Below are 26,097 nucleotides of genomic sequence, written 5' to 3' on the forward strand. Positions count from 1 at the left end.
AAACATCTAGCAGACATGCCAATGCTGTTATATTGATTTCAGAGAACTGTGTTTTGAAACTTAGCATATGAGGCCATTTTAAAACCAATGGTGCTGCACTGTGGCATAGGATTTCCAGACAGGATATATAGGCTTGCTAGACATATCTGTTCCATATCACATCAGCTCTCAAACATGTAGCAAACTCATCAGATTTCCAGCTATTATCTTCATATTGACATTGTAGATTGGATTAATAAAAGAAAATGTTATAATATTTCCCATTTTAAAACGAATACGTCAAAAATAGCTTAAGCCAGAAGAAGGAAGAAGTGATATAGCATTTACACTTTTGCAGGTTTTGTGTAACTCTCCCTTGCTCTTGACCTATGTAATTTCAGTTTTAGGAACTCAAATGACAATTTTCATCATCTATTGGTTACTTTTCCACAAGTTTTCTGCAATTGTTTAAACAAAATGAAACAAAATGGGCTTTAGGACTAAGATACAGCTTGCATGCCTGTTCCTGATTGGTTTCATGGTAAGAAGATTTTTCCTTCTCCCTGACCAATTCATCTTTTTAATACCACTTTCCTTGACCTTATTTTGGAGTTTGTGGAGCAACTGACTTAGTGGCAGTCAAATGTGTCTAAAATTGGTCATATCTACTGGTGACAACTCTTTTTATGAAATGCAGTACCAAAATACCTATGTGCAAAAACATGCTTCGGATGAAGAGGAGCTCCTCTTTCTTCAGAAACTCTTTCAGGAGCTGAATCACTGCTATAACAACACACTTCTGTTCTCCAAATGCTATGTATCTTTTGTAACTACAGATAGCCCTAGAAAACCATGACAGCATAAAATTCTGGAGCAAACATGGCTACTGCAGGGTTACTGAATGACAGTACTGTCAATATCACAACAGACAGTACCATTGAACATTGCAAGACCTAGAGAAAAAGAAGATACCTGTGCACACTCTGCTATACATTCTCTCGAATAGTCATCTCAACAAATTGTTTCCAGCTTGCTTTCCCGGCCTGACTTATTGCCAGTAAATACCAAAGACTCAAATATTCATGTGAGACGGCTTGCTTTGCAACATCTATTATTGGATTTTACTTAGAGCAGTGACTATGTTTATTCAAAAGGGTTGAAATTATCCAAATGCATGTGACCTCTACTACTGGCATTATCAGATTCTGGTGTACACTATTTTTCCATCACTTGAAGCAAGTTATCCTTGTGTCCACTGCTGGAAAAAGGTTTTGATTTACAACCAGGCAGGTTTTTGCAGACATGATGGGTTTACAATGCAATATCTGGATAATGTCATTTTCTATTAAATAGCTTGGCTGAGAGCTTGGTGGATTGATGAAAAAAGGTCAGGCTGAAGATGGAGCTTTCAACTGGTCAGCTTTTCCTTAGTTTCATCAGTGTGTCAAAACATCTGCATTTCCCATATGTAGATATTTTGTTCATATAGCACTTTACCTTGTGCCTGTTAATTTAAAACTGTTGCTGCTCATTCCAGATTTCACCTGCACTCTGCAGTTTAACTTCTGCATTTTGAATGTTTTGGCATGGGGAGAGGTCTAACCATGAAAACCCAGACACTCAAGGCACTGACCATGGATGTTGTTCAGACTGCACAGCTGATATGATCACTTCTGCATCTGAATGGCATCTACCATTAGACTCTGCTCTTTTAGACACCCTAATCCTTGTGACATTCCTTTTTTTCCATGAATAGATGAATAAGTCCATAGTGTAACAATATCCATGGTATGAAGAGGATAGCTCCTCTGAAGGCCTTGATTCAGCCTGAGTGTGTAGACACCTGTCTATTGCCTTGTAGTCATGTTGGAGTTCAAGATTAATTTCATAGTGTCAAGAGTGAATTTTGTCCACATTGTGGAAGAGCTAGTCCCAGCTTCTGCCAGAGTCCTTGCCCAGAGACTCAGATGGAGAGGCATGTAAGAAGAGTGGAATATCAAGCAAATTGGCCATCAGAAGAGGCTGTGCTGGGAATGCAAGGTCTGACTGGGAAATTAAATCCTACTTTCTTCTGCACTAGGCCAGAGGCCACAGCACAAATCTCCTGCTGCCACAGTAAAAATTCTGCCATGTCATAGAATCATAGAATCATAGAATAATTTGAGTTGGAAGGGACCTTGAAGATCATCTAGTTCCAACTCCCCTGCCATGGCCAGGGACATCTTCCACTAGATCAGATTGCTCAAAACCCTTGTCCAGCCTGGCCTTGAACATTTCCAGGGATGGGGCAGCCACAACTCCTTTGGGCAACCTGTTCCAGTGATTCACTACCCTCACAGTGAAAAATTCCTTCCTTAGATCTAATCTAAATCTACCTTCTTTCAGCTTAAAGCCACTACCTCTTGTCCTTGTAAAAAGTCCCTTTCCAGCTTTTTTGTAGGCCTCCTTTAGGTATTGAAAGACTGCTAGAACGTCTCCCCTCTTCTCCAGGCTGAACAACCCCAATTCATTCAGCCTTTCTTCATAGGAGAGGTGCTTCATCGCTCGGATCATCTTTGTGGCCCTCCTATGGACTCATTCCAACAGGTCCGTGTCCTTTTTACACTGGGGAGCTCAGAGCTGAACACAATACTCCAGATGAGATTTCATGAGAGCAGAGGGGCAGAGTCACCTCCCTGGTCCTGCTGGCCACACTTCTTTGGATGCAGCCAGGACACAGTTGGCTTTCTGGGCTGCAAGCGCACATTGCTGGCTCATGTTCAGCTACTCCTCAACCAACACCCCCAAGTCCTTCTCTTCAGGGTTGCTTTCAATTTGTTCTCCACTCAGCCTGTACTTGTGCTTGGGATTGCCCCGATTCATGCACAGGACCTTGCACTTGGCCTTGTTGAACATCGTGAAGTTTGCTCGGGCCCACCTTCCAAGACTGTCAAGGTCCTTTTGGGTGGCATTTGTCCCTGTCAACCACAAAGACCTGCCAACAAAGATATTAAACACCACCAGTCTCATTACAGACCCCTGAGGAATGCCACTGTCACTGGTCTCCACTTAGACATCGAGCAGCTGACCACAACTCTTTGAGTGTGACCATCCAGCCAATTCCTTGTCCAAGACTATATGTCTTACATAGGAACTCTGGATTACTGTATCCACATAAAAACAGAGCCTGAATTTCCTTGGCATAATGTGGACACCTAACTCCTCTAAGTCCAGTTTGAGAACTATTTATTTAGTGTCCCAGCTGTGCTCACTAACACAGAAAGACTTGAAATGCTCTTACCAATTCTTTTGGAATAACACCAGAAAAGGACAAATGAATAGCTTCACTTCTGAGTGACTCATATTTCTATATTATTACAGATTAATGTCTTAAAATCTGTGATACAATCTTCTTCCTCAGCAGATATTCAATGTAACTAATATTCAAATCTGTATGTCAGACTCCTGTTGGTCCATTAGCCACAAATAAATGTATTTTGTTGATGTCTTAGTGTGTATAAAAGGCTCAGAATTATGATTGTGACATCAATGAAAATGCATACAGGTGTTTAAGGCAGCCTATAAAAATTTGTGTATTAATGCAGTATATGTGCATGTTAATTCAGTAGCATGCCTCAGCTCTAGCATGAACATGAATATAGTTCCATAGCAATCCATTCATTGCCTCTCTGAATCCAAAAGCTTGCCCTTTTTCCCTCCTGCATCTGCTTGTCTACTTAAAGACAATCTCTATCCAGATTTCTATAATTCAGAAAGATGTCTGGAAAATCAAATGTGAGTTTTAAGGAGATCTAGTTGTTCAGCAAAGATGGCAGTCAGGATTTTCTAACCTGTTACAGACTTTTTTGATTAATTTCTCTATTAGAATTGTAAGCAAGGCATTTCCAGGTACTTTAGCACTACTACCATATGCTTTCTGGTCATAATACTCTTTTTGGAAACAGAGTTATGCCTATAATCGAGAAATGCATGACAAATTTATGTATTCAATGTAAATCACTGTGTGAGAATTATTCACTTGAATGAAGGAAATATACTCATTTTCTTTATTCGGTTATATTCAGACTAAATTTATATTGTGAAGTTTCATCTATTTATGCCATGACTGAATTTTGACCTTTGCATGTGAAAACATCTCAGCTGTCCAAGTAACCATAGGATTTTCCTGTCATCACATAGCAATAAAGTACAAATAGTGCTAGTGCTGTGGAAATTTCTTCTTCCTTAGCATGATCATATTTACATGAATGCAAGAGTTCAAGATCTGTCACTACACCTCCTTACTAACTATTTAGTTATGTCTTGACACCTGAGCCAAGAATAAATATTTTTAACTAATCGATCAGCAAAAAACACCTTTTTCTTTTTTTTTTTTTTTGACAGACATAGTACATGGAAGCTATGCAGATATTTTCTCAGTTCTAGGAAACTCTGCAAAGCCGTTTCATTTTTGACATTTGTTACTCCAAACATGCAAAAGCTCTTAAGTTGACAACTGAAATGAATCAAGGTAGGATTATTTCAGTGGCTCACAGAAGTACTACTTCATAAGGAAGCTACTTGTTTTTCATTCTGACTTCTGTAAAAGAAAACAGGCTTAAGAAATGCAGGCAGTAGCACCAAACAATCACAAAAAATGAGTCAAGTGAAAAGGAATTATTTTCCTTCAGATCAATTCTAAAAGCCCATTCACGCAATAAACAAGAAAAGCTGTAAAGAAGAATAGGAATCACTCCTGCCAGGAAAATTAGTGCTTTCACACAATTTCCTTGTTAGTCCTGCAGCAGAGGGAATTTTATATTAATTTGTATCGCAACTAATATTCAGACAGTTGCAAGAGATGTCACTTGACCTCCAGTACATACCTTTCACTTAAAAGGACAGCACTCAAAAGCAAAATGAATTAGTTTCTCTTTTTCCCAAAGGAATTAAATTAAACAACAACAACAAAAATAGAATTAAACCAATTTGGTACTTCTGGGATTGATAAAGACAAATAATTACACTTTTTTCTTTTTCTTTTTTTTTTTTTTCCGCAAATGCTACCTAGCTATTTCCTTAAGAGGTTTGTACATCTAGTAGTCTATTTTCAATTTCATTTTATTTGACTTTAGGAAGTAGTAACCAATCTAGGAAGAAAACCTCTTAAAAGAGTTATTTATACTCAAACTTCAGAGGATAAAGACAATGGAAAGTGCAAAAATCAACTCAAATATCTTCAGAAATAATTTAACTCTCATGTCACTGCTGACTGACAGCTCTAATAAATTCCTACATTTTAAGCAGACTTACATTTCAAATGCATTTGCTCTCCACTCCTGAGTAGAGTGGAACATCTATTGTCAAATGCATAAAATAACATTAGAAATGCAAACTTAATGTAGCCAATGGTAATGTGTTATTTAAAACTTATGAGCCTGAATAAGGGCTTATTTTCTCCAAATTGAAATTTATAGTTTCATTTTAAAGTGCTAACTTGAATATTGATGGGCTTTAGGCATGCTGTTATAAAATGGGAATGAAAAACAAAGCAAGTAACTATGAGGCATAAAGCTGCTATTATGGTAATATATGGAAACATATAAAAAGTGGATCCTAGTTACCTGTACTAATAGGAAAAAACATACAGTAAAATTTGTGCAACTGGTATAGGGAAGTCATACTTTCCTGCAATATATGTCAAATCATTATATATTCTAGGTTTAGAATCATAATCTTTAAACATCGATGGCTGGAGAGTAATTTCGAAAACACAGTTGCACCAGAAAGCAGGTGATAGTTTCATCTCTCTTTCCTTTTGAAGCTTTTTTTATTTTCTTTTTTTTTTTTCCCCCAGTTCCACTCTGATCAGTGAAAATAAAGAACAGAGACAGAGTTTCTCAGTTGCTTTTCGGCACCATTTTCTTGACACTGAATGGTTATACCATACATAGTGATAGGAAAGGTAATTAAATTTATATTAAACATAAATCTCCTTCAGTTTCATAATAAAAAAAAAAACCAACCCTCTACCATATCTGGATTTTACAGATAGCCTAAACCACTGAAGTTTGTTTTTCACTTGATCTATTTGAACACATTTTTGAGCCATATATAGGTACTTCAGAAATGATGCTGTATAGCTTGGGGCATACAAAAATACCAACTTGAAATTCTGTAGTAGTTGTCATCTCTTGATGCAAATGTTTTACAAAGTAGTAAATAGCTTACAAAATACCCTTGGTAGAAGTATTTACAATGGAAAATTCTTATGATGATTAAAAAAATTATGCTTAGGAGTTATCTAATTTTTCTAAAAATCACAGATTTTTGTCAGTTGCTAAATTGAGAACAGAATTCAGTCTCCCAAATCCAGTGCATGCAATTCAGTCCTGCAGGTGTGATTCTTCACACTAAAAATGCTGACCTCCATAGATTGAAAACTCGAATCCAGTCCTGCTTAATTTATGCATTAGAAGAAGGTGTAGTAGGGCTAATCAGAGCATGCTAGACACTTTTCTCTTACAATCAAAAGTGTTGCTGGAAATACAATACAGTAAAATTGTCCCATTGCTTTAGAAACAGCAGAAACACCTCCATCATACTTTGTTTCTACAAATGAACCCGAAACATGTCTTCTACACAACGGCAAGGATCATTAGCTCAAAGACTTCGCTTTCCGTATCTTCTCTTTCGACCTCTATATAAGAAATAGCTTGTTATAGTCTTCTCCCTTTTTGCTTATGGATCTTCCTAACACTTTTCCAGGTTGCTTAAGTAGAGCTGTTTTCAAGTTTACAGTCATTCATTGCTGTGTGCTTTGTGAAGTGTGCCTCAGCTCTGCTCCATAGCCGTGCTCCTTGTCAGGAATATGCTGATACTTTTTGCAGGTACTACCTATTCCGAACTATTGCTACATTGTTTTGGGCAATGCAACTTTCTCCTTTCTCTGAGCTTGGCCACTGCTCAAGTATTTTTTTTTTTAATTTGGGGAGGTAGATTTCGTGAAACATTGGTAAGGACTAAGGAGAGAAACATATTCTTAAACAGCCCAGCCCAAACAAAACAAAAAAGCCGTGTTAACAGCTACAGGATTTGAACTATAAGTGAGATGAAAATAAGAAAACCAACTTCATTCTTTAGTTATAATTTGGGCGTAGCTGAGTATCAGGGCTGTGCCTGTATGCCAACTCAATTCACTTGAACCATTACTTCAGTCACCAGTACAGGTGAGGTATCAGTCACCTGTATAGATGAGATAATAGATGGGGCTTAGACTGGGGATCGGCTTGAAACTTGGTGATAGGTCAAACATTTTCAATTAAGTATTCGACTGTTAAAGAAACCCAGGTGGTAATTTTTGGTCAGTTCTAGAAATTCCTCAAGGCAACTCCTCCTGTGTCACGTCTGATTATTATACCTAAATGAGTTGATTATCAATGTGGGTGGAGTGTCCCAAAGGCTGTCCTCTGTGATTCCTGTTGCAGAAATGATCAAATTGTGCATGGATAAAACATGAGAAATTAAAGATTCAACAGAAGCTATTGCTGCATGAATGGCATCTAGAACAGTTCTTTCCATGTAGTTAAGATATTTAATGTTTTGTATGTAGTATGTAGTTGTATGTAGTTAAGACAGAGGGAGTCAAGTGGGACCATAGCCAGTTGAGCAAAAACAATAGTTCGAGGAACTCTTCCAATCCAGCTAAAAATGATCCTGCAAGAACACTTGTAATGAAGACTCCTTTTGCCACAGCACAGCTATCAAACATCCCGTTCAGGAGACTTGATTCCCCACAGGAATATTACCCTGTTCCAAGGTTTACTATCTACTACCTGTCATCTACTATGCTAGTAACACATGATAAGAAAGAAGGTATATTACTATTTCAAAAAAATATTATACAGTAATGGCGCACACAAATTCCTGAACTAATGTAATTTTAAGACAATAAGAACATCAGTTGCCATGCATTTCCTTAATACACAGCATAGATTCAAGGCCTTTTTCTGGTTTAGGATAAGATTCTTCCAAATGTGAACACACCCAAGTTTGCATTGTTATTGGTCACATTTATTCCATCTAGTGATAATCTGAACTGTTTCTTATCATTAAACTGTTTCTACAAGAAGAGGTTCTCAAATTATTTTACAATAAGTTATTTACTAAAGGGAAAGCTTGTGTAATAATTTAATGGTTGTGAAAATGCTGAAAATGTTTAATTTGCAAACATATCCTTTGCTAACAAGCCACGTGTTAAATCTATTAAGGTCTGCTCAAAATATGCATTTGCCCACAGTGACCATTCTGAAGAACAAGAAAATACAGGCAGGAGGATATTCCGAGTAAAGATATCATATTCAGGAAGGTAGTGACAAGTGACTGTATTTTGTTCACGTCTTAGACCTGCTCTAAAAATTGCAGGCTACATCCAGTCTTGTATCTTGATTTTTCAGTGCTGCCAGCTCAGCTGAGCACCTTGCAACAAATTATCAGATAGTTGTTAGTGTATGTTACACTATTAATTTCTTGGCCTCCAAATCAATCAATTACGTTCTTATCAGGGCATTTGATGAGAATACATTTTTAAATTTCTTTTCCTCTCTTTTTTTTTTTTTTTTTTTTTGGAGGAGAGAAGGCTCCAGGGAGACCTTATTGCTGTCTTTCAATATATAAAGGAGACGTATAAGATGGAGATAGACTTTCTATCAAAGCATTCTTTCTACCAAGGACAGGAAAAGGGGCAGTAAGTTCAATCTGAAAGGAGGTAGATTTAGACTGGACATAAGGATGAAATTTTTTATGGTAAGGGTGGTTAGACACTGGAACAGGTTTTTGAGAGAAGTTGTGGATGCCTCATCATTGCAAGTGTTCAAAGTTAGGTTGGATGGGGCTTTCAGCAACCTGATATAGTGAAAAATGTCCCTGCCCGTGGCAGAGAGACTGCACTAGATGATTTTGAAAGGTCCCTTCCAACCCAAATCATTCTATGATTCTATGAAATTTTCGTATGACGTTACAAGTTCGAAAATTGCATGGGAAGACTGAGTGCTCCATTCACAAGCAGTGCAAAGATAAGTGCTCATCTTCTCTCTCATTATTCCATAGTATCTTCAAAGATTTAGGAGGCTCCAGAGCTCTGAAGGGACACTCTAGTAACCTGACAGAGCCTGGTTGTGTTATGCTTGTGGGAAGAAAAACTTTTCAGTGTTTGCCAGAATGTGATATAATATATTAGGAAATCGTTGAAAGGGTCTAAGAGTTAGATGGAATGCTACTTTTCAGTGAAAGCATTTTAACGACCATGTTATGTGTACCTTTTGATCTGCTGAAACCTAAATTAGATAGCAACTATGATACCACTTGGTTTGGTTAGCATTGACCTGAATGTTGTTGCTGGGAAAAATTCATCACTCAGGCTGCATCTGATACAACCCAGTGGAGAAGACTTCTCTAGAGTTTAGTTTCAGATGAGAGATCTAACATTTATGTTTCTCTATACCCTTTCTAGATTGTTATCTTTTGTTAGTACTGCACAGGCACTGTCAGAAACTCTGAGCTTTTGCAGTGATCTATAGAAGCACAGGGAAATGTCTGCTATCACCTTGGCTTGGTCTCTGCTTGCCATAATTGCAAAAATCAGAATTTGGTCTTGTGTCAGAGCCAATAGTTCTTCCATTTTTGATACACAACATTGCTTAAACTACCACTAGGCTAACAGCCTGAATCTTAGATCTTGACGAACATAGCTCTTAGTACTGCAATATGTAAGAAACCTTTGGTTTTAACGCTGGTAGAGACAGATGCTATAAATAAGAACATGTTTTAAGTAGGATTACGAATCTCACTGAAGTTTGCTGTGTTTCCAATTTCTGATTCTAGTTCATTTATGAGAAAAAAAGAAAATCCCTTTGATAAAACCTTTTGAAAAACATGGTTTTTAAATAGCTAAAATACATGTAATGCACACTTCATAACAAAGAATTTTTAAAAAGTATTGCCTTATTCTAAGCCAATGGAAAGCAAACTAACTCCAATACATTATAATTGTGAATTGTGTAGCTGGCTTCTTTCGTGACCTACTGAAATATTTATAGTGGGCAGAGAAAAGAGGCAGTCACAACTGCAAATTCCTGCATCTGGGGACATCTCTGTCACTGTGGGCTTCACTGAGACAGCTCTGCCCTAATTTCATCTGACTCTGAATATGTGCAAATCACAAGGAAATGTGAACTGACTACAGACTGAGAAAATCAGCAAAGACACAAAATCATTTCAGATCACAGTGTTATCAATACTTTACTTAGTCAGGATTAGATAATTTATCCAGAATTTTATAACCCTAGTTTGGAGAAATTTATACAATTTCCTTAAAACAGTGATAAATACAAAAAAATCTGCATAGAATTTAGGCTTGCTGTTTGTTCATGTTGATTCACAAGACATGAAAGAAACAATTGTCTAAATTTACCGTGGGTGGACAATATAAAGCTTCATTATGGTTTGTTATAAATAATGTCTAAAAGCATTTATAATATGCACTGCTTCCTATCTGCTGTATACTAATATTTTGTGGAATCATACTTGGAATTCATTAACACTGACATGACTGTGACCTTGAATTCAATGATCAATGTCATGATACCATTAAAGTCCTTCCTGATACCCAGAAGCAAAAGGGTATGCTTTGTTCCAGTCTCTATCATCTTCTAAAATCCCCATGGTGATGGCTCAAAAGTTTGAGATCTTTTTATGTTGCTTTTAGTTTTAAAGGAAACAGGAAGTAGTCTACAACCTTGACCTTTGACAGGCTGAGTTCTCAATTTGATTAGCTCAAGGCCAAGTAAGGCCTCTCCATATCAAAGTCTTTTCTGGATATATTGTTCTATAATATATTTTCACTTGACTAGAGGAAAGCAAAGTATCAAAAGCAAACAAACAAAAATATCAACTATTCTTCATCTTAATGGGCTAGGTTAATTGAGTGAGTGCTTCTTCAATATGTTGGATCACTTTGTGGGTGTCAGCAATATCTGAGATGGCAGGGATAATACAGGAAAATAAGTTTAAGAAATGTCAAAAGGTTTTGATCGAATTAAAATGTCTAAGGCATACTCAAGACAATCACCTTCAACACAGAAGTTCAAAATGCAGAAGAGGAACATGCTGGAGGGTGGATTTTTTGTTGTTTGTTTTTTTTTTCCCCCCTTTTTTAAGGATGATTGCATACCTGCTTAGCAAAAACTATAATTGTTTATCTTGTCATCTCCGCAGACAAGGCCTGCTGAATCTCCCAACACAAAACATCATAAATTAATAGGGAATTTTACCATCAGTCATAGTCATCTGTCAGTTTTTATTTTTTTTTTAGAAGAGGTTGCATAGTTATTCTCTCACAGGTTACTTTTACCAGGGAATTTTTATTCTGTGGTAATATCTAATCTTTTCAATATTCTTTGTAAAAAGGCCAAAGAAATCCAGATGTGTTTGTCAAAGGGTAAAGGAGTGCTAGGGCAATGCTATGTGTACCTCTACATCACCTTTGTTCTGTCTGTGTCTCAGCAAAAAACTCTAGGAAAGTATACACAGAAATTTTCCTTAAAAAATGCATTAGCTGGCTGCAGAAAACATTGCTGGGTTAAACCTTACATTAACAGTATGCAAAACTTTGATAAGTCAGAATTAATAGTTTCCAGTCAACTTTCAAAGAGATAGTACCACATGAATCTTCCAATTAAAAAGAAAATTAATGCACACAGAAACTATTATAAATAGCATCAAATATAGCAAACCATATTTGGAATACTTTGATTAAATTTTAAACAAGACCTGTTGGTTGGAATTACTGATGATAATATGTCCCTCAAAGTTTCTCTCTTCTTCTTGATTACATATATTCAAATATAAAGCATTAACATAATATTTACATTGCTACATTTTAAGCATGTTACACTTAAAACACATTCTCCTCTGATCTTGTTCGGGAGCTGAAGTCTTGGGCTCTGTATATGGTAGATCATTATTGCTTTAGCAATTGAGTCAAAATCCCCTCTGAAAAACTTAAAAATCTCTCACCAAACAGCAGGCCTGCAGTCTCCACTGTTTTCAGAGGTCTCAAGTTTGCCCATCTGACCTTCACCTGCAGGCAAAAGCCAAACATAACCTGAATGGAATGGTATGTAATAGAGGTTCAATGCCTGCAACAGGAACCTCTTTTGGTCCTGTGTGAAGCTGCAAAGGAGCCTACAAATCCACCTTTTGCTGCTATAATTAAAACCTTTCCTCCTTGCTCCGAGTTTGGTGGTGACTAAGCATGTTCTGTCAGACAGCTCATCCGCAACGAAATCTTCTTGTGCAGCCCCAGAAGCAGCTACTGAGCCAGCCCAGTAACTGTCATACATCTATTTCTGGATCTGCTTGGTCCTCCTAGCAGAGCTGAGCCGAGCAGGGCTGAGCAGCACTGCACACCACATGTGTGCAGAGACACAGAACATCCCAGCTGAACGCCTTGCCTCTGCCCTTTGCCTCATGCACTCCCTTTCTTTGGGCTCGGGCATATGGCTTGCATTTCCATACGGTACCTTTCTTTATAATAATGCTGCAAAACAAATAACAATGCTAGTGATGGCTTTTCCTTTTGAAATGCAAGAAGGATTCTTTAACCAACAGCTTAAGCCAATTTAAACACTCTCTCACTTCTTGCTTTTAAAGCAAACAAACAACAGAATAGATTATTTCCAGACCATTTTATTACTTCTGTCAGAGAAGTCAAACCGACTTCCATTGTTACCCATTTTTTTAATTTGTGACTCTGTTATTACAAAACTCTACTTTTTTTTTTCAGGAAGACCCTTCTTTATAGGGATAAAAGTCATGGATGGCATAAAAAGACTTGGTGCTGGAATGTCAATTGACACAAACATAATTTTTAGTTCAGTGACAGCACTGCGAACCCACTTGATACCCAGAAGCAAGAGGTACTGCAGATAATATATTCGTCACAAATATTGCCATGTGCAGAACAGAGGAAAGGCAACCTAATCTCTGACTTGCCTCAGCAGTAAACTGTATTTTTCCCGAATCAATGCTCCCTGTGGCATCCTCTCTGTATTCCATGTTGATTTGTTCAGCTTATACTGTTTGGATTTCCTAATAATGACTGAACAGCGGATGAGTGTTTTCAACAACTTGCTTGAGAGTTATCTTGGCCGTGCTGGTTAGGAGTGTAACAACATTGCGAGCTGCACAACTTCTGAGTTCTGCACAACAAGATTTAGGATGATGATTGTGATGGTGACTATTTCTCAGCTAATCTTTTAAAGCTTTCTCTGAAAAAAAAAAGAAATAAAAAAAATATAAAATCAAAACAAATAAATAAATAAACAAATAGGAGGAGGGAGGTGGGAAAAATAACAGCAGTGTTCAGGCCTGTAATCACAGCAGTGGCTGCCCCTGTCCGTGTCTAATGTAAGGGTTATGGAATATCATAATCCCTTCTCTGAGCTCCTTTACAGCAGCAATGATGACTAAATTTCTTGTGTCTTATCACACTGTCACAGACTGGAACTAGGAGAAGGAACTCTGAAGAAAACACAGCATGAAAACTAGAGAGCAGATGATCAGATTAGCTGCTATTGGATTTGTTAGCAGGGCCACAATCTGACTGAAACAGGCTCGATTCCGAGGCCCACGGAGATTTAAACCATCAGGCCCCCCTATCCCTTATCCCTATCACACCATTATTTTTTTTTTTAATATATATCCCCCTTCTCCACATAACACACATCCTTTTACCCATTTTAAGTCATCTTCCAAAAGGATGAGGTTAAGAGTTAACACTTCACAGGTTCCAGTGGTATCAGATGAGTTGATGGATTTTGAGTAAGAGGATCCATCAAAAATACCACACAAATAAAAATCTCCAAATAAGACTGAAAAGCAGCATTCCTTTACTATTTAGTGAGATTTTCTCCATTTTACAAGGCTTTTGCAATGGCACTTTACAGACATCTGTTATAATGTGTCCACTTGTGCTGCCTGCATGATCCTTAATGTAGATCACATACCACCCACAGTCATACAGTGGGACAAACACATTGAGTGTAGACCAGTCATGACGGGCTAGTGGGTACAAATCACAGGGCATTAGGTAAAAATTTGATCTGATACTGTAGAGCAGTTACCAGTTTATAAAAACAAATTGAATGTTGTATTGCTTAAAATAACAGTTATGTTCATGATGTATAATAAATACAGTACGCATTTCAATTTTTGGTATCAGTCAAGTTGCAAAGCAAACAAACTAGAATATTCTAGAGCATGCACTATAATATAGGAAATAAGACATATAAATAAGAGTTTAAGGAAATCTGCTAGAGGACATACTTTCATAAAAGGTATGAAAATTTGTACAAAAGAAGCTCAACTGTAAAGTCAAAATGCTAAGTTTTGTGTACAACAATAACAAAAAAAGTAAATGCAGCATTCAAGACTTAAATTTTGCAAAGAGATATTCATAATGCACAAAATCGAACACATGCCTAAGTGTTTGCACAGTTGGGGTTTTAGTTTTCAGTTTAAGATACAAAGCACGTTTCTATTCTTACTATTGCCAAATACAATATTTTCCAAATAAATCATCACAAAGAAACAAAGAGGTATTGAAGTCCAGCTCTATCTTGATGAAATGCTGCATTCACTGCACTGGTAGGTAGATACGAAAAAAGAACTACAGGGCCAGGATAATAGTATAGTTGAGTGATAACTCCACTGTGTTTTAAATTAAGAATATTTGAGCACCCATAACTCTGAAACTTATATTTCACTCTCCTTTGAAAATCAGCATATTTCCTCAGTAGAATTTGTGGTTTCAATTTAAGTCATTTCAATGAGAGTTCTCAAGTTACAATGATTCTATAAACTTCACGAGATATTCATTTATACAGATATGGATTTATTGAGAAGGCATTTCAAGAGTTTTATTCTTTGAAGCTGTGACAGAAATAGATCCTTCATTTGCTTCCTGTCTTCCACTAAATATTCTTCCCACCTAACAGTTGAAATGACAAGAAACTTGATCTGCATAACTTACAGCTTAGGCCATTCTTTCTATCTTTATCGATCCATGCAAAATTATTTATTTATTCATTCATTCAAGATGATGCAATTTTTTTTTCGTTTTCAAGAGGATATCTTGATGTGCTGATGAGCAACCTGGTGTAGTGGAGGGTGTCGTGGAGGGCTTGGAACTAGATGATCTTTGAGGTCCTTTCCAATCCAATCCATTCTATGATTCTATGATTCCATAAGACCTCACCTAAAGTCATTGTCTTGGCCACGATTCATCCTTATATATAGAGCCAACACTTCCAGGTACTGTGCTCCGGTTATTATATATCCAATGACAAATAGGTAGGATAAAAACATTTTTAGATACCATAATGTTGAATATCCTGTCTGCAGTTCTTCTCAGTAGATAAGTGCTATTCTGGAAAACCACTTCACACTTACTGTTTTGCATTTATACGACAGCTGATATACATTTTTGTAAATTTAAACTGCTTTGTTTGGGTTTTTTTTGAGATCAAGTAATATTCTTGTGATGTTACACTGCAAGATGGTTTGAGGACATGGTTAGATTCAGTCACTCAGAAGCTTTGCTGGAATAGCATGTACTCATCATATTTACTGAGATTAAAAAAATAGCTTTTTTTCTCTAATATTTGTCTCATTTTGATATATTGTTTAGCAGTAGTGTCAGTACAGGATCTGAAGGACTAGGTTTTATGGTTTTGTTTTTTGTTTTTTTTTTTTTAAATTTAGATCTCTTCAGAAACTCTCATGCAATCATCAGGAAGGCAACATTACTCCTAGATACAAATTAAATTTCTGAAAACTTTTTCCATAGTTCATTTGAAAACTGAAGCAACACATCACAGGAAAGCCTTCCATTGCCCAAAGACCTACATTTATGTGTTGTTGAGTCTGAATAAAAACTTCCTGAGCACTATATTAAGCCCCATGTTTAGAAATTTCCAAATCTTGCCACGTTATTATGTTTTAAAGTCTTATTTTGCCTACAGAGCTCACTGAAATTTAAAATGCAACAAACAAGTTCTCATACATGAAAAATTTGTGCAATTTACATAGCCGTTGTTTTTTTGTTGTGGGTGGTTTTTTTGTGTTTTGTTTTTTTTTTTTTTCCCCAGAAAGTGTCTTCCATGTTTGCCATTGCCTCAGCCATATTAAAAAGCAAAGAAATGAGGGCTTGGATTTTAACAAAAGTAAACAAACATTTAGAGAAGAGCAAAAGGAGAAATCTTTTTCAGTCTTTCTTGTTAAGTTATTAATTTAAAAATTCTATGATTCTTCAGGCTTAATTTTATACTGAAAACAAAATTTGATCAACAGTTGTATTGCTTATGTTAGTCTGCAATAATATAAGGAATAGTTGCTTGATTTCTTCAGCCTTTTTTTTACTTATGTGATTAATGTAATAAAGAATACATGGTTTTCAAAAAGGACACAGGAACTATAAAGAGGAGACCTTTAGAATCTGAGGTTGAAGGGGCATCTCAGCAGAATCTAATGTCGTAAAGAGCTCTAAACACCACGCGTTCCCATATTTTAATTTGGAAGGTCATTAAAAATATCCAAAACACTAACTGCACACAGAAAATAAGATAGTAATAAATTTTTAAATGCTGCATTTGTAATTTTTCTATCGATCTCCTTTTAACTAGTATTACAAAAATTCAAGTATAATAAGAAACTTTGGCCTCAGTATCTGCCATTCTGACCAAGACATCTACAAGGCAAGGAAATACATGCACAACATACTCCTTTTCTAATATGGTAAAGCTCATATAGTTTATACTGAATCTTTCTTCAGTCAAAAGAGTAAATTCATTTGTCATGAAAAATAAATAGATGAAACCATGTTTAGTTCTATCCAATTGTTCATCTACACTACAGGTGCCCAATATTTTCACAGCCTGTATTTTCGCAGTATATATACTTTGGAAAACAACACAAATGGAATATTATATATTTAAAAAGTAGTTCACATATCATCTCTTAAAAAGCATTCATAGGTAATATCCACAGCTATTTCTCCTAACACGAACATACTGAAATCAAGACTAGCTCAAGCCATCACAGACATATAAAAAGAATTTAGTAACCTAAAATTCAGAATGTGAAAAGTGTTTTCATTTCTCCAAGAATGAACACTGTCATTTTTCTATCATGCTTATCTTCCCTCTCATTAGGGAGCAGGCTGCAATCAGTTACAGGTCATAGAGCTATTTAGACTTGTAGTACCATCTTCCACGTCTGAAAAATAAGAATTCTCTGACTACAGAGCTACTGAGTCAACCTCTCAAAGATTCACTTTATCTTGAATAAATAAACAATGTTTAATTACTTATAGAGAGTGGAAATCAAATTATTTATAGAAATAATTTCTCTAACAGTAGATGTGAGAAACATCTTGCATGTCTTTCAGTGTAATGGAATAGCTATGTTGTCTGGAGCAGGCACTACTTGCAGCTTATCACAGTCACTCACAGTTACTAGGCTAATTTCACGTTGGACTTCTTGGACCTCTCTGAGGACAGTCCTTCTTGGACCAGCTTTTAGTTGTTCCCCCGTTCTCAGGATTTGAGTGTATAACTCTTCCCTTTCCAGGCTGTTCCTTGGATGTCAGACCAGATAGATCAGACAGAGTTTACCTCAGGAGGTTTGGCTGTGATTTCCTGGGAGTAAGGCAGTGAGCAGATGACTTTGTAACACTATATTTTTATTAGGTGAGGATGTATTTTTATTAGGTGAAGAACATTTTGGAGGAAATCAACCTTTAAACAATGGATGAGTTGTCAAGGGAAGCTGCTCCACAGCCATCCTGATCCACATCAAAGTGGCAGATCTTGGTGCACAGGGGATTTTCCTGAGGCAGGGAAACACCAGGGCAGTGGAGAGATGTAGGAAGTGCATAGTCATCCTCTCAGCTGAAAAAGTGAGTTCCATTGGTGGCCATCACCCTCTCAGAAGGAGTCAGTGGAAAGCTATGTCCACTGCACTCACTAGAATGGCTGTGGCAAGCCAGACAGAGCTCCCGTGAAAATATGGAGCCTTTCGGGTCTCAGTCTGCAGGGAGTGCCAGAGCCATTCACTGGTAACGGATGGCAGCAGTGAGAACACCTGCTCAGCATGGTGGCAGAGCTAGAAGAGGAAGTAGAAATGCTAAGAAGCATCAGGGAGTCTGAGAAAGAGATGGACAGATGATGTCATGCTCTGCTCTCCCTGAGACAGAAACAGGAACAGCCATCAGAAAAAAAAAAACAAGATCAAGGGTAACCTGTATCTTCCCACCAGGCTGAAAGCAGTAGCTTAAAGGAAAGGAGTGCATGGAGGCAAGTCCACACTCGAGGCGGCAGTGAGGACTTGCTTTTCCCTACCAGAGGGGATGCAATACTGAACCTGATGGTCATCAACACAAGTGAGCTCATCAGAGATGTTAAGATTGGAGACAGCCTGGTCTACAGTGATCATGTGCTGGTGGAGCTAGCAGTCCTGAGGGATATGAGTCAGGTGAAGAGTAAAGTTGGGACCCTGAATTTTAGGAAAGCAAACTTCCAGCTCTTCGATGAGCTAGTCCTCAGGGATAAAAGTAGCAGAACAGAGCTGGCAGATCTTTAAGGACATTCTCCATAGAGCACAACAGCTCTTGATCTCCAGGTGTAAGGGGTCAGGAAAGTCAGGAAAGTAAGGCAAGAGACCAGCATGGCTGGGTCAAGACCTGCTGGTTAAACTGATGAGCAAGAAAGAAATGGACAGGCAGTGGAAGCAGGGACAGTTATCCTGCGAAAGTATAGGTTGTGCTGCCCAGTTACGTGGGGATGGGGCCAGGAAGGCCAAAGCACGGATGGAGCTGAGCTTGGCAAGGGATGAAAAGAATAATAAGGACTTCTACAGGTATATCAGCCAGAAAATGAAGATCAAAGAAAGCGTAATCTCCTGATGGGCAAGACTGGCAAACTGATAACAACAGATGAGGAGAAGGCTGAGGTACTCAACAACTTTTTTGCCTCAGTCTTCACTGACAACCTTTCTTCCCACACCACTTGAGTAGATGGACTGCAAGGAGCATATTCCCTCTCACTGTAAGAGAAGATCAGCTTCATGACCACCTGAGGAACCTGAGCCTACATAAGGCTATGGGACCTGATGAGATGCACCCCAGAGTCCTGAGGGAATTGGGTGATGTAGTTGCTAAGCCATTCTCCGTGATATTTGAAAAGTCATGACAGTCAGGCGAAGTCCCCAGTGGCTGGAAAAGGGAAACATTGCATCTGTTTTTAAAAAGGGTGGAAAGGAGGGCCCTGGGAACTACTGACCTGTCAGCCTCACCTCTGTGCCTGGGAAGACCATGGAACAGATCCTTCTAGAAGTTGAGCTAAGGTACAGTCAGCATGGCTTCACCAAGGGCAAGTCCTGCCTAACCAACCTAGTGGCCTTCTATGACAGAGTGACTACATCAGTGGAAAAGGGAAGAGCTTATGAATGTTGTCTGTCTGGACTTCTGTAAGGTCTTTGACACAGTCCCCCCCAAGATCTTTCTCTCTAAATTGGAGAGATATGGATTTAATGGGTGGACTGTTCAGTGGATGAGGAGTTGGTTGGGTGGTCACATCCAGAGGGTAGTGGCCAACGGGTAAACGTCCAGATGGAGATCGACTGCAAGTGGTGTCCCTCAGGGGTCTGTACTGGGGTCAATACTGTTTAATATCTTCATCAATGACATAGACAGAGGTATCGAGTGCACCCTCAGCAAGTTTGGAGATGACATCAAGAGGAGCGTTGTGGTTGACACACCTGAGGGATAGGATGCCATCCAGAAGAACCTGGACAAGCTCAAGAAGTGGGCCCATGAGAACGTCATGAGGTTCAACAAGGCCAAGTGCAAGATTATGCACATGGATTGAGGCAATCCCTGGTATCAATACAGTCAGGGGGATGAAGGAATTGAGATCATTCCTGGAGAGAAGGACTTGGGGGTACTGTTACATGAAAAGCTGGACATGAGCTCGCAAAGAGTACTCGCAGCTCAGAAAGCCAGCCATGTCCTGGGCTGTATCCAAAGAGGCATGGCCAGCAGGTCGAGAAAGGAGCATGAAAACAGAATAAGTTTTTAAAGATACATTGGCAATTAGTCTCTTTATAAATCTTTATAAATTCCATTGATTCAAAAACATAAAAGTCCCTCTTCTCTGTAATTATTGTTACTACATTAAAAGCAATATCAATGTTCACAAAATAAAATCTTTTTCCTATGGGAAAACCCCACTTGAAGGGTGACAGCATATGGCTCAATGTCCAGTAATTTCTCATGTGTTTTTGTTTCCTTATATAAAACAAGTGTATTTTATTGTGTACTCAGTTCGAATGATCATGACTGTACAATACCTAACATCAATTACAAAACAGGAGCTCTAATAGCAAGTTTCCAACTTTTGGATAGATTTACAAAACCAATAAAGGGTTGATGACATTGCCTGGGCATCCATAAGTTTGATTTTATAAGTGTTATCTCTTCTAAGAATAAGAAAAATAATAATAGTTTCTCCTGTAATATTTATCTATGGTACGATGTTTTACTTTCAAATTGAGTGCCTGACAACCAATAAGTAACCCATTCTTTGCTTTGAGAGTGAAGACAGAGAGTTTCCTAATAGTAGCGAATAATTCTACCTTTTCAATTACTAAACAAAGATAGCCATATTCAGCAGAGTCTGGAAAGGTGAACAGAGTTTATTTTTTCCAAGTTTTCAATTATAACTCAAGCTGAGCAGGACATTTTTACTTAAATATCTTTCATTGGAAAATGTTCAAACAAATAAAAAATCCCAATGCTATTGTCCTAGTTTTTCTGAAAAATATCTCAGATGGACTTCTCCTTAGTGAGAGTATGCAATATTCTGATTATTATTGTCAGGGCTGCCGGGGCACCGCCAGCCCTAACTGTTCCTTCCCAGCTCCCCATGGCCCCCTCCACCTGCCCACAGTCTAGGACCCCACGTCAGACCGGGGGGCTATCAGCCCCTGCCCCAGCAATACTTCAGCAAGACCATTCTCCGGCTACCCACAGCCCTTCCCTGCCCATCTATGGGCCCTGCCGAGACAAGCCCTCCCATTGACCCATGTCCCAGCCTGGCCACAGCCCATCCCCAAGGAGGTGCTCAATGCCCAGGGCTGTGGCAGTCGGATGGACTCTGGCTGCCAGGCCCTGCCCTGACAGATCACATGAGAAGCCTGCAACCCTGCCAGACCCTGGCAATTATAAGAGGTAGACTCAAGATTCCTGTCTGTTCAAATCCCCTAGCCTCTTTGATATATAATTACAGGGAATGGTACGGCCGAGCTAAGCAAAATTTTTAATCTTACTCCATACTTTCCTTTTTAAACTACTGAGAAGGGATGTTTAATTAGATATAGAGCTACTGTCTCAGGAGATATTAACCCAGGAATGCTCTAAAAGAGATGTCATGTACAGTATCTCTAAAAATATCAATATGCCTTTATGTCCTCAATTTATAACATTCTCACTGTTGAATTGGTTCGGCTCCTAGAATATGGCTTTAGGAGACCTGCAAGACTGTACATACCCAACAGAAACTACCTGCAGAGCTTCCTGAAAGACACATGTCCTTTTATAGGTAGTTTAAATAATATGAGCCATCACTGCCCTGGAAAGAAGCAAATGCACTTCTGGTTGTTTATTTCCTCTTCTTTTTTCCTTCACCTGGCAAAAGCAGGTTCATGCAGCTACAGGGCAAAAGATGAAATAATATAAAGGGGAGGATGGGGAGAGACAGAGCAAAAGGGAATGAAACAGAAAGAGAGCAAAACTCAGAGACAGAGAGAGGGAGCAAGAGGGAGAACGAGGGAGAGAGGAAAGTAGGGAAGAGAGAAAAGAAGAAAGTGAGATTAAAAGGTGAAGGAGAAAGAGAGAGAATGTGAGCAAGGGAGAGAGTAGGAGAGACAGAAAGAGAGAAAGAGGGAAAGAGGCAGAGAAAGAAAAAGAGATGAAAAATACACATGTGTAATCAAGAGGCTATAGCAATATTATTGAAATTCAGGAAAGAATGCTGCAAAATATGAAAAAGTAGAAAACATAATGAAGACAATGTTAGTGGTATTTAGTTGAAAATGTTTCTGGAAAATATTTAGGCCACATCTTTAATTTATTTATCACTGTTCATCTGCCCATCTGTATTCCTTACGTTCTTCAGAGAGAGTTGCCTTCAAGGGAGAAGTCCTGGCTAACCATTTCAGCAAGACACTTATTGTTGCCCATTACTTTGCTCCAAACTAGGTTGCTCAGGTTCTTTTTAACAACATGAAGACAATAGGATTAGGACCAGTGTCCATATTTTACCTCTCAACCTGCTGACTGCAAAGAGGGTTTTATAAATTTTCACCAAAAGGCATTTCTAAGAAGCTTGTATGTGATATACTTTATACATTATAGTATTGCTATGGACATCCGTCAGTTTTGCAAGCTGACCTTTAAGGTTTCTGTTGCTTTTAACATGTTATAATAAGTACACTAACAAGAAAACCAGTAAATAGTAACAATTAATTAATGTTAGAGCTGTTCAAGCTACTTGTAGTTAGTTATCATGAGAGGTCACATAAAGAAACATGATTGTGAGGCTTTAATAACTAAAACAGCCCATACCTAACTCAGAGAGAAAAAGTAACCTCCCATGGAAGGAGCAACAGGACAAAGAGTTGCCCACAGAACCTTTATAAATAGAAGCCCTTGCAATGAAGCCTTGCTTTTCCCCTGAAATCTCATCATATCTCTTTTGGAATGAGTACTCTCACTTCAGAAAAGTTTCATTCTCATTTTTCTCACATAAACTTGTTTCTGTGAAAACTTTAACAAATGAGAACATATGAAGTAAGCTTAAGCAGCAAGCCCCACAGACTTCTCTTGCTAACACATTCTCTTGTCCCTCATAATTAGCACATCTCTGCCTGAGAGGACTGTCTTGCACACCCTGCATATCAGGTTATCCTCCAAACAGCACAAAATTTCCCTGTATGCCCAAAATACTAAAATAAGATAAATAATGAATACTTTATCCATTGACTTAAAGGATTCTTAGTCTTGTTTTTTTCTTACTATATTCTGTGAGACTCTGAGTAAGCAGTTTCTAACATTTTCTCCTTTTTAGCTGAACTTTGCAACAGAACATAAGGTCTTGTCTACCTGCAGTTCAAGCACCAAATTAACTAAATGAATTAGAAAGTAGTCTAACGAAAACTGTGATCCATATTCACTCTTACTTCAGATTGCAGAGGAGAATCCACCAATTAGCTAAATTGATTTTGATGAGTTCTCTGCCAGGATTTCATGCATTCTGAAAACAACCTTGAAAATGTGAATTAGCATTATTTGATCGAATCCTGTCTTAAGTTGTTTGCAAACTAACTAAAATAATAGACAAATGCTGTGCCCGTTGAAATCTACAGTAAGTCCCCAAAACTTCACCTGAAAACTCTGGCAAGGGCATCTCAATGCCTCATTCATCTATCCTACAATTTACCTTAAAGCTAGTCATGTGCTTGTTCATATTCTTGGGAACAGAATTAAGACTCAAAATGGAGTCAAGCGTCAAGAAAATTTATTAGCAAGAGAGAGAGGAAAACGCTGAGAGAGAGAGAAGAAAGGAAGAGTTAGAGGAGAGATACCACCATGGAGTTGCAGCGTCATCTGGTGTGGAGGGGGGGGGTGTGTGTGTGTTCTGTCTGCTGCCGTGATGTTCCGATGATCTCATGGGTGCCTTCTTCTTCCTCTTCTTCCCCCCCCTAGTTGATGTTGATCGCTTCTGTTCCTTTATTGGGGTTCTTCATTACATATTCATACTTCTTCTGAGAATCATTTAGCATATTCCAAGAACAGTTTTCCTTAACCCCACCCACCACCCTGCAGTGGTGCACATGCCCAGTACTGTCACTTGGGGGTCTCTGGGAGTCTTCAAGACCCTCTGTTCTTCAGACTCCGGGTCTGGGCGCATACAAGGGGGTTAGGTTTTTTATAACCTGTTCAGGAAGTCTGTAGCTCGGTTGGTGTTTTTTCTTTCCAGTAATGTTCAGGCAGATATTGCGATTGGTGCTTTTTTTGTTACAGCAATGTTGAGACAAAAATTTAACATGGTCCCTTACAAAACTTTAACTCAAGTAGGAGAAACAGCTAAGTTCAGGTCAGATTTAGCTCTTGTCCTAGCCAAGGAAAAGACAAACTACTTCAGTACTGATCATTTTAGCCACAACATTCAGCAGATTTTCTTATCCTACAATCTTAAACTATTCCTTTTCTTTTTTTTCGGGGGGGCAGGGGGGAGAGTTGAACTAACTCAAAAAAAAAAAAACAGCAAACAGATTTCCTATTGATAATGCCTGAACCTAAATTCAATTTTTGTCCAACTTGCCACACAGAATACAATGGGTGCAGTGTATCTCTGGCTGCTTGTTTATTACTGAGTTAGTGTTCCTGAGATATATTCTTCTAAGACCACAGGAGATTACAAGTTTTTCCTGTTACAGAAGAATGCACCATAAATTCTGTCAGTTTATCCCACACCAGACATACTGAATGCCGTGGATTTCATGGACCACTCACGTTTTTGAAACTGTTTGAATTTTAGCTGTGCTCTCACACGTTCTTCCTTCAGGTGGCCAAAAAGCAAACTGATGACAACCATTAAGAGCTCTGTGGCTTCTCCACCTTGCTTCTTATTGCCTTACTTGCTAGCTCTGAGCCATGAAGGTACAGTTGGTAGAAACAAGGTTAGAAGGGCAGTAAGATGTTTACGGCTTCCCAACCCCATGGAAGCTGCACAAGACACAATCAACACAACTTTCAGCTACCTTATAACTTCTAGGCCTCAGAGGCTCCGATAATAAAGCCTGGTTTTGGATATTGCTGCTTCTGGATGGAGATGGTTATAGATAGTGATCTATCAAGGCTAGGATAGGGATCTCCAAGTAAATACCTATTTTAAACGAAAATTATTCTGAGGAATACAGGGTATATTTTTACCCATTTTACTCATATAGCTACATGAATATTCATGTAGTTAGATATGGCTGTTGGGGCAGCTCTCAAGGGAGAGCATATTATTTGTGGAAGCCATATCCTGTACAAATGCAGGTTGTCTTCTTCAAAGCCACATGAGGTCAGTTTTACCTTACATGCCTGATTTCTCACTTGGTCACACTTTTCCTTCCATATAGTTAAGTCACCTCACCCTCTTTTTACATGTTCTTTGTCCCTTTGCGAGGATGCATGGCACTTGGTATAAACTCCCTGAGATGAATGTCATTTCTGGGAAGGTCATAATGTTATTTTCTGAAAATTATATGATACAGATGGCTAATTTGTCTGAGTCACGCAAAACAGGAACAATTTCGAGCTTGGTGCTGAATAAATAATAATAATAAAAAAGGCATCTTAATGAAAACAGCACCTATTCCATACTGTATTTCTAGCAAACTCTAAAGAAATAAATACTGTGACTGCTAAACCATTCTTCGGTGTCTTACAATTTGTCTTACTGAAGTAGATTTGAAAAAGAGTGTCCAAGCTATGAGGTCCTGTCAGCAATGAATCGTGCCTCATGTGAGTTTAGAGTGTATAATTCACCTCTATCCTTGAGAAGGTGTTATAATTTGAAAGCAGAATCTGGATTCCCAAGTCACAGAGAGCAAATTCAGTTCAGATACTAGTTTCCTAAGAAATACGATAAATTGTTTTATTAATTGTACTAGTATTAATTTTAATACATTTGTTTGTGAGGAAAATCGTCAACTTCTGAATCCCCTCTTTGATAATGCTTCCTGTCAATATCTTTACTTACTGCTATTGTCATCATATCTCACAAATTCCCACACAACTGTCCCAGTGGTTCAGCCACCACTGTACTACTTTGTGCTTCTTTAACCCAACAAACTGGTCAGTTCAACCATTTCTTGACTGGTCACCTTGAATAGGATTTAGAAGTATTTTGGCAAGGTTAGAGCATTCCCAAAGGTTAGATATTAGGCATAGCTCTTTAATGAGCGTCATGT

Source organism: Tauraco erythrolophus, chromosome 3 (assembly GCF_009769465.1).
Source record: "Tauraco erythrolophus isolate bTauEry1 chromosome 3, bTauEry1.pri, whole genome shotgun sequence".
NCBI lineage: Eukaryota > Metazoa > Chordata > Aves > Musophagiformes > Musophagidae > Tauraco > Tauraco erythrolophus.